The sequence below is a fragment of the Periplaneta americana genome, chromosome 14 (genome assembly GCF_040183065.1).
Source record: "Periplaneta americana isolate PAMFEO1 chromosome 14, P.americana_PAMFEO1_priV1, whole genome shotgun sequence".
Taxonomy (NCBI): Eukaryota; Metazoa; Arthropoda; class Insecta; order Blattodea; family Blattidae; genus Periplaneta; species Periplaneta americana.
In genome coordinates, this window is record NC_091130.1 from 11,916,871 (window position 1) to 11,929,272 (window position 12,402).

Consider the following 12,402-nt stretch of genomic DNA (forward strand, 5'->3'; position numbering starts at 1 on the left):
CCGCGACTGCTTATTCAATATATTGGCAGCTACCCTCCATATCTGGAAGCCGTCTCCTCTATCCGCAACCTGAGGACGCGCCATGCCGTGGTGATAGGGACCCACAATATATGGAGACTGCAGAGTAGGATGGGATATATAAACTGCTGTTACCTGCGTCACCTTATCGTAATCGCTAAGGCGGTCAGTGGCGAATTATTAGGAAAGCGCTTGGTTAACGTGAGAGACTCGAAAACTTTTATTCAATTTGGAAAATTAATTCGGCAGCTTTAATCATAAACCTCTTTACTGTTTCTCCGTCGCTGAATTGATTTAAATCACAGGCGAGAAATTGCGTAACTAAGCAATAATATTCCATCACGTTGTCTAAGTTTATTTTCTTGAATATTCTGGCGTTTCTCAAGATTACTTAATAGATTTGCACATTCTCGAACTAAAAAAAAATTCAGAAAATCATATTTCGTTTTCTACGCACATTTGATATATTTTTTTATAAATTTCTTTTGGAAATAATACGTACAAACAACATTTAATTCCTTGTACCTTTTAATGCAGCATGTTTAAGGTATAATGTCGTATTTAGTATACTATGCAAATGTTAAGATCATAAATTTTCTTCGGAATAGTACGAAAAATAACATTTAATTTCTCTTACCTTCTAATTCAGCATGTTCTTTATGACATAAGGAGTAATGTGTATTAAATTTATTAATGCCTAATAGGATTTTCGAGCATAACATACATCGTACGTTCTCCCCTTCCAAACAGCAAAAAAACTCTTCCTCCCATTTCTCATGAAATAATCGTTTTCTAACGCGTACACACTGCTCTGATAATTCCATTATGCCACCACTGATATTGCTTATGAAACTGATATAGAACCTGCCCACGCCTAGGAGCTGCGTGAGGGAGGAACGGGGACTGTGAAGATGATGTCACTCAGAGCGATAAGCTCTGTGAAGGTCAGTGAGGCACAAATTCTCAAGTGAGGCACGATGCCCATCTCTGTTTAAGAAATATGTTTGTTATGTAGTTGGTATGCATTGAATCTTATTGCGTAATACATAATCAGAACTGTTTCGCCTTCCTTGAAACTAACAAACTACCTGAAAATTTGTACACGGAATGAGAATTTGTTCTTTGTTAGCTTGTTACATAAATAAGAGTACATTAGTCTCGGATATACGTTTAGAGATTTTTAGAAGCAAATTTGTTCTTCGATCCAGTTCTTGTGACATAGCTATAGGCTACACATAACAATAAGCATCACAAAAACCATGGTTTATTTTATTTTCTAGTTTCTTTAAGTATTTTACGCTTTCTACGTACATTACGCGTAATTTACATGTCACGTAGAAAACGTTCTTTACATGTAATCGTACAACTTATGTCACGCACAAATGCAAGTGAGTGTAAAGAATTTACATAACTCTTGATACGGTTTCTACACTTCGCCTTCAAAAACGTACTGTCAACGCGGGCTACTTGGACCCTTAAGGTGTTACTTGAATCCAGAAGAAAAAAAAATGTTTACTTACGATTGGAGTAATTTAGGTGAAAATATTTGTACAGATGAAAGTTTGCAGAGAAAAAAGACCACAACTTTCGACACCAAACTGTTATTTTACATCGACAAAAACATTTTTTTCTTCTGGATTCAAGTAACACCTTAAGGGTCAAAGTAGCCCGCGTTGACGGTATGTAAAATAAAATATGTATTTTCAACGACGTATATAGCCTGCATCTGTGTAGATACAATATACAGGAAATATATATCACTAGAGCTCGGATATTTAGGCATTTATAATAGTTAAAATAGGCAGGTAAAAAGGCAATAAAAACTTAAAGAAAAGGCACAATAATCTTTTAAAAAGGTATTATAAATTTAAAAAACGCATAATGTACAGTACTTTAGCAATAAATTTAAATTAACTCACATATTTACTTCGTAGCTGACACATGTTGACTTATAAAATACTTTTTCTCGTGATTAACTCTCTTTTAATAAATATTACATAACAAAACTGTTCCATCGGTTGAAAACACATGGGCTCCAAATTCACTAACGTAAGCATGAAGTTTACTTTTCAATGGTTTACTGAATTTAGGCATTCTAGCTAACCGATCTTATACCTTCTGTCACCCGACAATAACTGACTGTTCCTCAATCAAATTTCTTTCTCCTACAATAATAAACACGTGTAGCACAAAATTGTAACAGTAACATTTGAAAATATGAAAGCAAATAATTGAAAATGCTACGTGACAACTTCTATGAGAACGAGCTTAATATTTAAAATTATAAAGCTGATTGTTGGTATCGTGAAGACATGACAATATTATATTTGTAACTACGGTGGATTGTCGATCTTTATTAATATTACACCAATAGTATTAAAGCACAATTATTAGCAGATTAAGCACAGAAATAAATTACTTTTATTTACTATTTTTTAGTAAAGTAGTCATTGTTTTAAATATTTAAATTTCATAGACATTATAAAATTATAAAATTTCAAATAAACAAGAAATATTGCTTTAAAATTACAAAAAAAGGCATTTATTAATAATAAATATCTTAAAAAAGCAAAATATGCAAAATAAAAATTTGCCCCATCACATAGATTTATTCCAAATCACATTTATATGTATGCAAATAATGATTTATTTCCACCCAGCAAAAAAGGCATTTTGCCAAACATCCGGCGAGATCTACTTCATACACATTCTTGACGAAAACATGAACTCCCTGTGATTAGTATTTATTGCAACATAGGATGCAATATACTGTCAATCATTATGCGATATTGCTTTGCTTCGTGCGTGCTCAGTATTTTGTTGCCACACTTTGTGAAATACAGATAACACTATAGGGAAGGAGGAAGTAATATGACTGTAGAATTTAACAACTTATTCTTTACATAGAACACAACGAAGCATTCTAATACCATATTAATACCAAATTAATAATCTTTTTCAGAAAAAAAAATAATTTCTCCGATAGAAAACAAAAGATGCGAAAACAAATGAATGAGGTGTATAAACAATTGAATGGTCTTTCATATCTATACTAATAATAAATCTGTAGCCGAAATTTTTCTGGTAATTTTCGATTTTCCAAAAATAATTGGGTGAAACGAGCGTTGAGCGGATTCCGCCGATTTTGGAATAGACACCGACGTACTTGAACTGCCAACATAGAAAACAAAAAATCACACTCAATCGCTTTCACCTTCATCTTGACGGGATAATAAAAGCCTAAACTAACCTAACCTAACCTAAGTGCGTCGGTGTCTATTCCAAAATCGGCGGAATCCGCTCAACGCTCGTTTAACCAATAATTGGTCCTAACATGTATAATTAACCACCCTGAAACCGAAGAGCGCTCTTTTGAAATTTTTGTTTGTATGTCTGTCTGTCTGTCTGTCTGTCTGTCTGTATGTTTGTTACCTTTTCACGCGATAATGGCTGAACGGATTTCGATGAAAATTGGAATATAAATTAAGTTCGTTGTAACTTAGATTTTAGGCTATATGGCATTCAAAATACTTTATTTAAAAGGGGTGTTATAAGGAGGCCTGAATTAAATAAATTGAAATATCTCGCTTATTATTGATTTTCATGAAAAATGTTATATAACAAAAGTTTCTTTAAAAATAATTTCCGATAAGTTGTATTCTATATAAAATTTTGATGGGACTGATATTTAATGAGATAAATGAGTTTTAAAATTACAATAACAACGCCATCTAAGACACTGTACTGAAATAAAAACAAATGACTTCGTCTATAAGGGGCCTTGGACAACAACAATCGAAAGCTATTAAACATAGCCTACAGAGAATGTTTCTGTGTTTGTATGAAGTAATATCGGAAGCTGAGCTGATCCCTCATCCGGTGAGGCCCTCCATGTCCTTGTATGTGATCCATAGCTTACTTCCTCTCCCGACAGGTCGCGGCCCTGTAAGGCCCGGGTGGCGTGGGTCGTGTAAATGAACCTACAAAGGAGAGGTTAAACTGAGAGAAAGAAAGAAAGAAAGAAAGAAAGAAAGAAAGAAAGAAAGAAAGAAAAGAGAGAGAGAGGGAGGGAGGGAGGGAGGGAGGAAGGAAGGAAGGAAGGAAGGAAGGAAAGAAAGAATATCGGAAGCAAATTAATTGTTTAATTATTATTTCACCACTGGAAAGTGTAGTTTCTCTAGATGGACATAATTCTACAATGTTATTACAGTAACTTCTGAAACATATAGCAAGTAATATAAAGTATACACATTAAAACTAAATGATATGTCAATCTTCATTAAACTATGATTGTATGTAATAACAATTAAGAAACATGTTAAAGTAATTGTCATTGCAACAAATGATTGCTCTCTGGACCAAAATGACCGCATTTTATTTATTTAAATTTTTTTTTTTTTTTTTTTTTCAATGATAGTACTTTATTTGTTTAAGTGCACTTTAGAAAGTAGACATTATTGCTTACAGTAGGAACTTTTCATTTACACAAGACTGAACTTTAAGGCAATATCACATAATATTTAGACCATTACACTTTCTCAGATAATGTGACTATTATAATTAGTAATATATTTTATTAATTACAAAATATATAGTTCAAAGTTTAAAAGCAAGAATTTCATAAATGTTGATCTTGATGCTTGGAATTATCTGACGCATTCCGAGTCATCGTGTCGAATCCATTTCCTTCAGAGAGGATGCTTAGAACGGCTCTCCGACCGGCTTGATGGTTAGCTCGTGAATCTGAACATGCGGTGGTGTCCCAAGGACGTACAGGACGCCTTGTGAGATGTCCTCACACTCCAGACTTGGTCCCTGGTCGTACATCGGCTTTGGTGTGAGACCTCCTTTAATCTTGATACCAGATGCCTCTATTATTTCGGTTCGTACCGTACCCGGACTCAGGCTCTTTCCGATGCCTTGGCAAGCGTCCAGTTCGAAGATCTTGCACTTGACGCCGAAGTTGGGGCGCTGCCTGGGGTCGTCCTGCTCGCTGCAGATCTCGCGTGGGGCATTCCGCATCGCCCATGCTCTTGACGCCGGCCAGCCGTCGTAACTCAGACATAGAGTTGATCTTCATGTTGCCGATGGGGAGCACCTCGCCTTGTGGATATTCTCGACCATGGCTTCATTAAAGATCGGACATCCTCTCTCCTTTCTTCGTGGAAGTTTTGTTCTTGTGAACTTTCTACCCGTGCTCAAGCAGGTACGCTACACATTAAATGAGAAAGATCTCTTCTAACGAAATAGAGTTAGGAAATGATCCCAGGATGGAGGCAGCATTCCCTCGCTGAACCGCTATCCCAATGCGTTGACGAAGGAAATTGATACATCTAGGATCGCCGGTACGGGACAGTAGGCGTGTACCAATTTGGGTGAGTAGATCTTTAGCGTCTCTACACCACGGACCAAAGGTCTCAACTGCAAAAGCGACGAAGATGTAATTTGATGTTAAATGTTCATATTTGCGTCGTTTAGCATGATAAGCGGATTCAGCAGCAGATCCGGCACAATTGACAGAAGATTTTAAATGGGAAAGGGCTAATGTATCTACACATGTAAAATCCCAGATGAGTGATTTACCTTTGGACCAAGGAATTAATGTCAAGCCGTCAGGTCGTTTACCATCCGACCGGCTAATACCAGATGGTTCAAGAAGAGTTGGAATGTCACAGGAGGTTAAAGATCTACTAATGATGTTATTAATAGCAGAATGCCTAGGAAGGCGGCCTTTACTTCTGGCACAGCTTAAGGCATGATGTCCAAAGGAATCCACAGTCTCTCCGCATATACATTGGTGTACATGGCAAATTTTGCAGCCCAGACGCAATGCAGTAGCGATTTGGAAAGATTTACCGTCCATCAAGGTACCAACATAGGAGGAAGGCAGAGCATGGAGCCAAGATCCAGATTCCTTCTCTTGAAGAGCTTTAATACGAGCGATGTCCTTGTCAGATGTGAAAGAGGATATAAGATAATCAAGTATTTGACCTGCAATAATCTCATCCCAGGCTTTTTGAATGGCTGGATTCTGGGGAGGAGCAAAGTTATTCGTTTTTTCGTACCACTTATTTAAGGCTTCAGGAACATAGCAAATGTCGACAGCATCACTGTAAATAGGGAAAATAAATTTGATGAAGTCAATAACGCCAAAGACTGAAGATAAAAAAGCTGGTATACAAATATCAGTAAGTGTACGAATACCGAGGCCTCCTAATTTAATTGGGAGAGAAGCCTGTACCCAACTGTTGTTGTCAAAAGAAGTATTTAAAATAGATTGTAAAGACTGCTTTAATAAATCATCTGCCTGCTGGAGAAAAGTAGGAAAAAGAAATAAGGGTGTAGTTCTTAAAAAATAAGTGAATTTAGGGATTAATAGGCAATTTTTGACAATGAAATAAGAGACTTGGGGGTGAAAATGTTCAAGACGACCAAACAGAGTTTTCAGGAGCTCCAATTTTTGAGTAGCTATTTCATCAACAGAATCTAAAAAGATGGGAGAACCCAGGACGGACAGATTTGACTTTGTGACAGTTTTAATGCCAGGAGCAATATGCTGGAAAGAAGATAAAATATTTGGGTTAATAGCAGAACAAAAATAAATTTCACATTTATTAGGATTAATCTCAAGACCAAGTTCGGACCCAAGATGAATGATTTTCTGTAGATCACAAAGAACAATTTAAATTAAGTAAGATATTAAACGATTTATCCTTCTATCAAACACGGATGTTCCCTGGATCAAATGTCCTATTTTAATTATATAATTACTTTATATTTATTTCTAACAGACGCAGCGGAGCGCACGGGTACGGCTAGTTTAGTATAAAAATCTAGGAGTGCCTTTGAAATTTCAAAGTGAGGATGACTGGGGGAGGGGGTGAAATCTAAAATGCAATTAAGCCTGGTTTCAGACTTCCCTCTCAATATCTAAATTGATGTGTTTTTTGTTTAAATTTAATTAAATTTAAACAGTTAGTTACTTAGACTTGGATGTTTTGAAATGAAAGCCCTGTATGTGACCGTGCATTTATGTTTGCACATTTCTGAACATGTAGTATACTTCGCGAGACGTTTGAGTACAAACTTCAAAATATTTCTGGAGTGTTGGCCCTTTTTCCGCGAGCGAAAAGAGCACAGTGAATTAAGAGAGAAACGATTGAAAATAGAAAATATTAAAATATTTTATTTGTTGTTTATATCATGAACCGAAAGTTCTATGTGTGATATTGAAGGCCAAGATCTGTTGCCTTCACATTCACATGCATTAGCGGAGGTGAACGATTACCCGCCTAATACGAGAATAACGTGTGGTTAGCACAATAATCTCCTAGGCCTTATAGCTGGCTCGCGGAACAAAGCTAATCTAAAATATATGAGAAATCTGTAAGAGCATCTTAGCGATATAATTCTAATGCGTCAGTTATACCACAAATATCACTAAATTCAAATATTTTTATTTATGCTGACAATGTATGGCTTCGTTTTGAACGACGGAAATTAATAACTGTGGTCTATCGGCCTTCACAAATGGAAAACAGTATTGTAAAAGAGAAGAAAAATACATCCATTGAAACTGCGAAGGAATCAAATGAAATATCGAAGAATTCCAAAATTTAATAAGGTGCATAAAATAATTTTGTCAATATGTGAAGCTAAATAATAAAAAATAGTAGATACAGGGGCATCATTTTATTTTTACTAACATTTTTTATATTAACCTGGCTATACCTTTGGATCAACGCCGTTTCCTATCCCCTTGCACAACTGGAGTTCGATGATACTGGCATAATATACAAACAAATCTCTTTACTACATATAGGAGGGAAGAAAAGTAGTTCATTTACGTAAACTAGGAAATATCGCGCTTTTGAGTTTGATAATTTTCATTAGGTTTTTGTTTAATCAAAATACAGTACTGTATTAACAATAAGTGTTTTTACTCATGAACTGAGTTGTTCATACGAACGTATTCATTATGCAGTGTATATTATACTGTCTACAGCACATTAGCGTACAATATAGAGAATGAAGTTACATTGAAAAATAATCATAATATGGATATTTAAACACATTTTTTGAAAATGGTGGCCGTTCATTTCGATACAGGCTTCAGTTCTAATGTGCATATTATCGCACTATAAACTATTGTACCTAATCCCAATTACCAGTTTCGCCCTTCGTAACTAGTAACTCATGTTGAAATAATTCTGTACCTACTCTGTAAAAGAGTACCTACATAGTGTAAATTCAATCTTCACTTCTGCCCTATCCGAAAAGATAAAATTACTCAGACATACTATCTACTGTCCGTCCAAGTGGTTATGTCATAGGGTCGTAGAAAGGGAGGAAATCACATGACAATTACTTAACGAGGCCCTTTTATTTAAGTTGTTTTAAACAGTTGTATAATATAACATAGACGTCCAATTCCTAAAAGAAATTAATGTTCTCACAAAAGAGCTAAGACGACAGCCCAGCCACTAGCTGGCGAATAAAAGCAGGTGGGGGAAACCGGGATACAACGTAGGCAAATGGACGACAGTACCTGTACGAAAATGATTCAATATTGAAAGCTCTTTCGTCACTGGAAAACGCGAACATATTTTTGGAACTTACTGTTTACTATGACCGTAAGGCTACTATGACTGTATATGCGGTCTTGGATCTGTGTGCAGGACAGTTGAACTTCATTAGTAGAAGGGGTGGGAGCGAAGTACATTCAAAAACTCAGATACAATAAAAATTGAAGTAAAAATAAAATGATGTCCCTGTATATGCATACAAGGACATGAGTTCACTTTATCTCATATTATCTTAAGTAAGATTACGTGTTAGTCTTTATCTGTAGTGAGAGTGTTATAAAACCGTGTCATCAAACGCTTGGATAGCAAATATCGTCAATTGAATTGTGAAACTGGAGGTAAGTGTCAAAATCGACGAAGATTTTAAGTGTAAATTTCAGCTTCTTTAGTTGAGAAAGAGGAACTGTAATTTAAATTGTTCGTTATATTAAATAGCGTTTTAAATATGAAGATTCCACTGCAAGAATGATGGATGTCATTTGGAATACTTTTTTAGGAGAAGCAATTGAAAGTTTGAAATCCGTAGTGCTCAAAGCTTAACCACAGTCTAGTATATACAGTCGCGAAGCAAATATGCAAACATTAGATAGTTGCTCACCACTAGGATCGCTAATATCGCCTCATTACAGGCAATGCAAAATAGTACCGTCACAGTCTATTGTTTCTAGCACCCTCAAAACTCAAGCTTCGTGACTGTATATAGTAGACTGTGGCTTAATTGTGATTTTCCGTTCATTACTGGACAATAACTATCAGTGTTAATGCTATATAACTCTCTATGTACATTCTATATGTCTTAAGCTATGCACTGACAGTCTTGGTTCATTTTCGACAAGAAAGTGACATCCATCATTCTTGCAGTGGACTCTTCATATATGAATGGTGAGTGATTAAAAAAAAGGAAGTACATTGCTTTCAAGTGTGTAAAGATGTTGAAGGAAATACTTAATGCTTTTTGAGTATGCCAGCTTTTATGTTAATAGTTTTAATAGTACATTATGCAACGAGCCTATAATGGTAGTAATTAAGACGCGAGTATGTTTGTTTATGAAACGAGCGCAAGCGAGTTTCATAATTATCATACGAGCGTGTTAATTACCATTATAGGCAAGTTTCATACGACTTTTTATGCTCGACCACATTTCTAACTTGAAATTATTCATAAGTATTCATGTTATGGTTATGTAAGTGAGAAGTGGAACTGACCTGAATTGTGAGATGTGCGCAGACGCGAAAGTATTGCTTTTTTCCGAAACACGAATGTCATTGACCTTGATATAATTTAGAGACTAACATGAAGATTAGGCTTGATATAACCTGGAAATTAATTTAGAATTGAAAAACGAGATGACAAATTGAATTTATTTGAATATTATTTACAATTAACGCTAATTATTATAGTAACAGAACATAACCTTCTGCAACAGTATTGGATTTCCAGCCTCCGTGACTTTTCGCTAATTGTCTTTCGATTGCATATCCGAGAATAATCGATACTATCGGTTTTATAATGGTACAATCAGTACAAAGGTGATTTTCATTGGCTAAAAAACTGAATTATAATGAATAGGTGTACTTTAATGAGGTGCATTAAAGGGATAATACCAGGTGTATAATTACTACATTTCGGCATGGTCGAGCATAAAATTTAAAACACTTTAGAAACTTCAATAGTGTTGTGAATTTTCGTAATCAGCATGTGTGGGTTGATGAAAATGCCCATGCACTTGAAGAAACAAGGCATCAGCATCGATTCTCAATCAACGTATGGGCAGGCGTTCTTGGCAATAGATTAAGGGCCATACGTGCTACCATAGAGATTAACTGGGGCTCGTTATCAGGACTTTCTTATTAACGTATTGCCTACCTTGCTGGAGTATGTGCCATGTCAGCAAAGACTACAGATGTGGTTCATGCATGATGGCACACCAGCACATTTTTTCCGCAATGAGCGTGAACACCTGACGCTGACATTTCAGGACCGCTGGATTGGTTGGGGAGGCCCCACACCTTGGCCTGCTCGTTCCTCAAATCTAAATCCCCTATACTTTTGGTCAATTTCAAAGAGTGCATGATTCCTTACGCCAAAGGGCAGAGGAATGCATTGCCATGAATGGACGTCACATTGAGCACCTCCTATGAACAAATGTTCAGATATCAGAAAGTATGTGTTTTAGGACCCATGTTTATTATACATTTTTTTCTTGTTTTGATGCATAATATCACCTCTTAAAATACTGGATACTTTTTTAACACCCTGTAGAATTCGCACGTTTACCTTTTGTATTTTTCCTCCGGTAACCATGGTCTTCGTCTTGTTTGCATTTATCTTCATTCCATACAGCTCACATCTGTCATTTAGCTCCAATAGCATGTCCCTTAGTTTTATCAGTAAATCTTATGCACTTTATTCTTCTTCCTCGTACTATCACCTCTCCCAATTTACCACAGCAAGTAAATGTGTAATGGACGTCATAAAGGCTCGTTCACAATGAAAATTAAACATAACGTAAACGTTAACTTAACGTTACAGTAAAATCAAGAAGTCATACCATCATTCACGATGGGAACATAAACATAACAGCAAACATACTTGGTAACCATGGAAACATAATAACGACGCCATTTCCTCATATTCTGTCGTATACTTCAGCGCTCCACGATTGTGTTCTGTTTGCAATTTACGTAAGCATAAGCATGAAAGTTTGGAGTTTGCAAACTTTCATGTTAACGTCTTACGGTAATGTTTATGTCAATGCTTATGTGAATCATTGTGAATTAGTATTATTTTATTAATAGTTCAAACGTACATAACCTTAATATTAAAACTGATACATGCACAAATAGTGATTATACGCAATAAATACGGTACACAATTTAATAACAAATTTTCTATCATATAACTATTCAACTTAATGTGAATCATTGTGAATGATCCCATTTGGTAGCCTGGGCGCAAACTTCTGTGTTTATGTTACGGTTATGTTTAATTTTCATTGTGAATGGCCCTAAGGTTCGTTAATGCGACATTAGAAGACAGGCTTTAAGTTGGAATTAATATTTCGTCGTTCCTGCAATAACTCCTATGTGCAAAATATAAAATTTTTCAGTAGGAAGAAAAAACATTTATTCTATGGCAGTGATACATAGGAGATTGTGAATTCTTACATTTCCGAAACAAAGAAATACAGGGACATCATTTTATTCTTACTTCAATTTTATTGTACCTGAGTTTTTGAATGTACTTCACTCCCACCCCTTCTACTAATGAAGTTCCAACTGTCTTCCAGACAGAATCAAGGCCGCATATAGTAAACAGCACTGAGTTAGTGAGTATAGTACGTTCAAGAAATATGTTCGCGTTTTCCAGTGACGAAAGAGCTTTCAATATTGAATCATATTTTCGCACAGGTACTGTTCGTTTGCCTACGTCGCATCCCGATTTCCCCCACCTGCTTCTGCTCACCCCTCTATAAAAGTTGGGCTGTCTTAGCTCTTTTCTGAAAAGATTAATTTCTGCTAGGAATTGGACGTTTACGTAATACTATACAACTGTTTAAAATAACTTAAATAAAAGGGCCTTGTTAAGAAATTAACTGTCACGTGATTTCCACCCTTTCTACGATCCAGCGGCGTACCCACTTTGACGGAAAGTAGATAGCATGTCTGAGTAATTTTATCTGTACGGGTCGGGCAGAAGTGAAGATTGAATTTACAGTACGTAAGATACTCTTTTATAGAGTAGGTACAGAATTATTTCAACATGAGTTACTAGTACGAAGGACGAAACTGACAATTA

The 12,402-nt window shown here is 35.8% G+C and overlaps 1 protein-coding gene across 3 annotated transcripts in view; it reads left to right on the plus strand.

Moving 5' to 3' along the window:
* LOC138713149 (uncharacterized) overlaps nt 1-12,402 on the plus strand; it is a 59,737-nt gene that overhangs the window by 25,943 nt on the left and 21,392 nt on the right. Inside the window, exon 1 of one of the 3 annotated variants that reach the window (XM_069844971.1) lies at nt 8,868-8,941. The exons of the other annotated variants lie outside the window; for them this stretch is intronic. The gene's annotated coding sequence lies outside the window, so the exon portion shown is untranslated. Of the gene's footprint in view, nt 1-8,867; nt 8,942-12,402 lie in introns of those variants that run through there. 3 annotated transcript variants of the gene reach the window in all.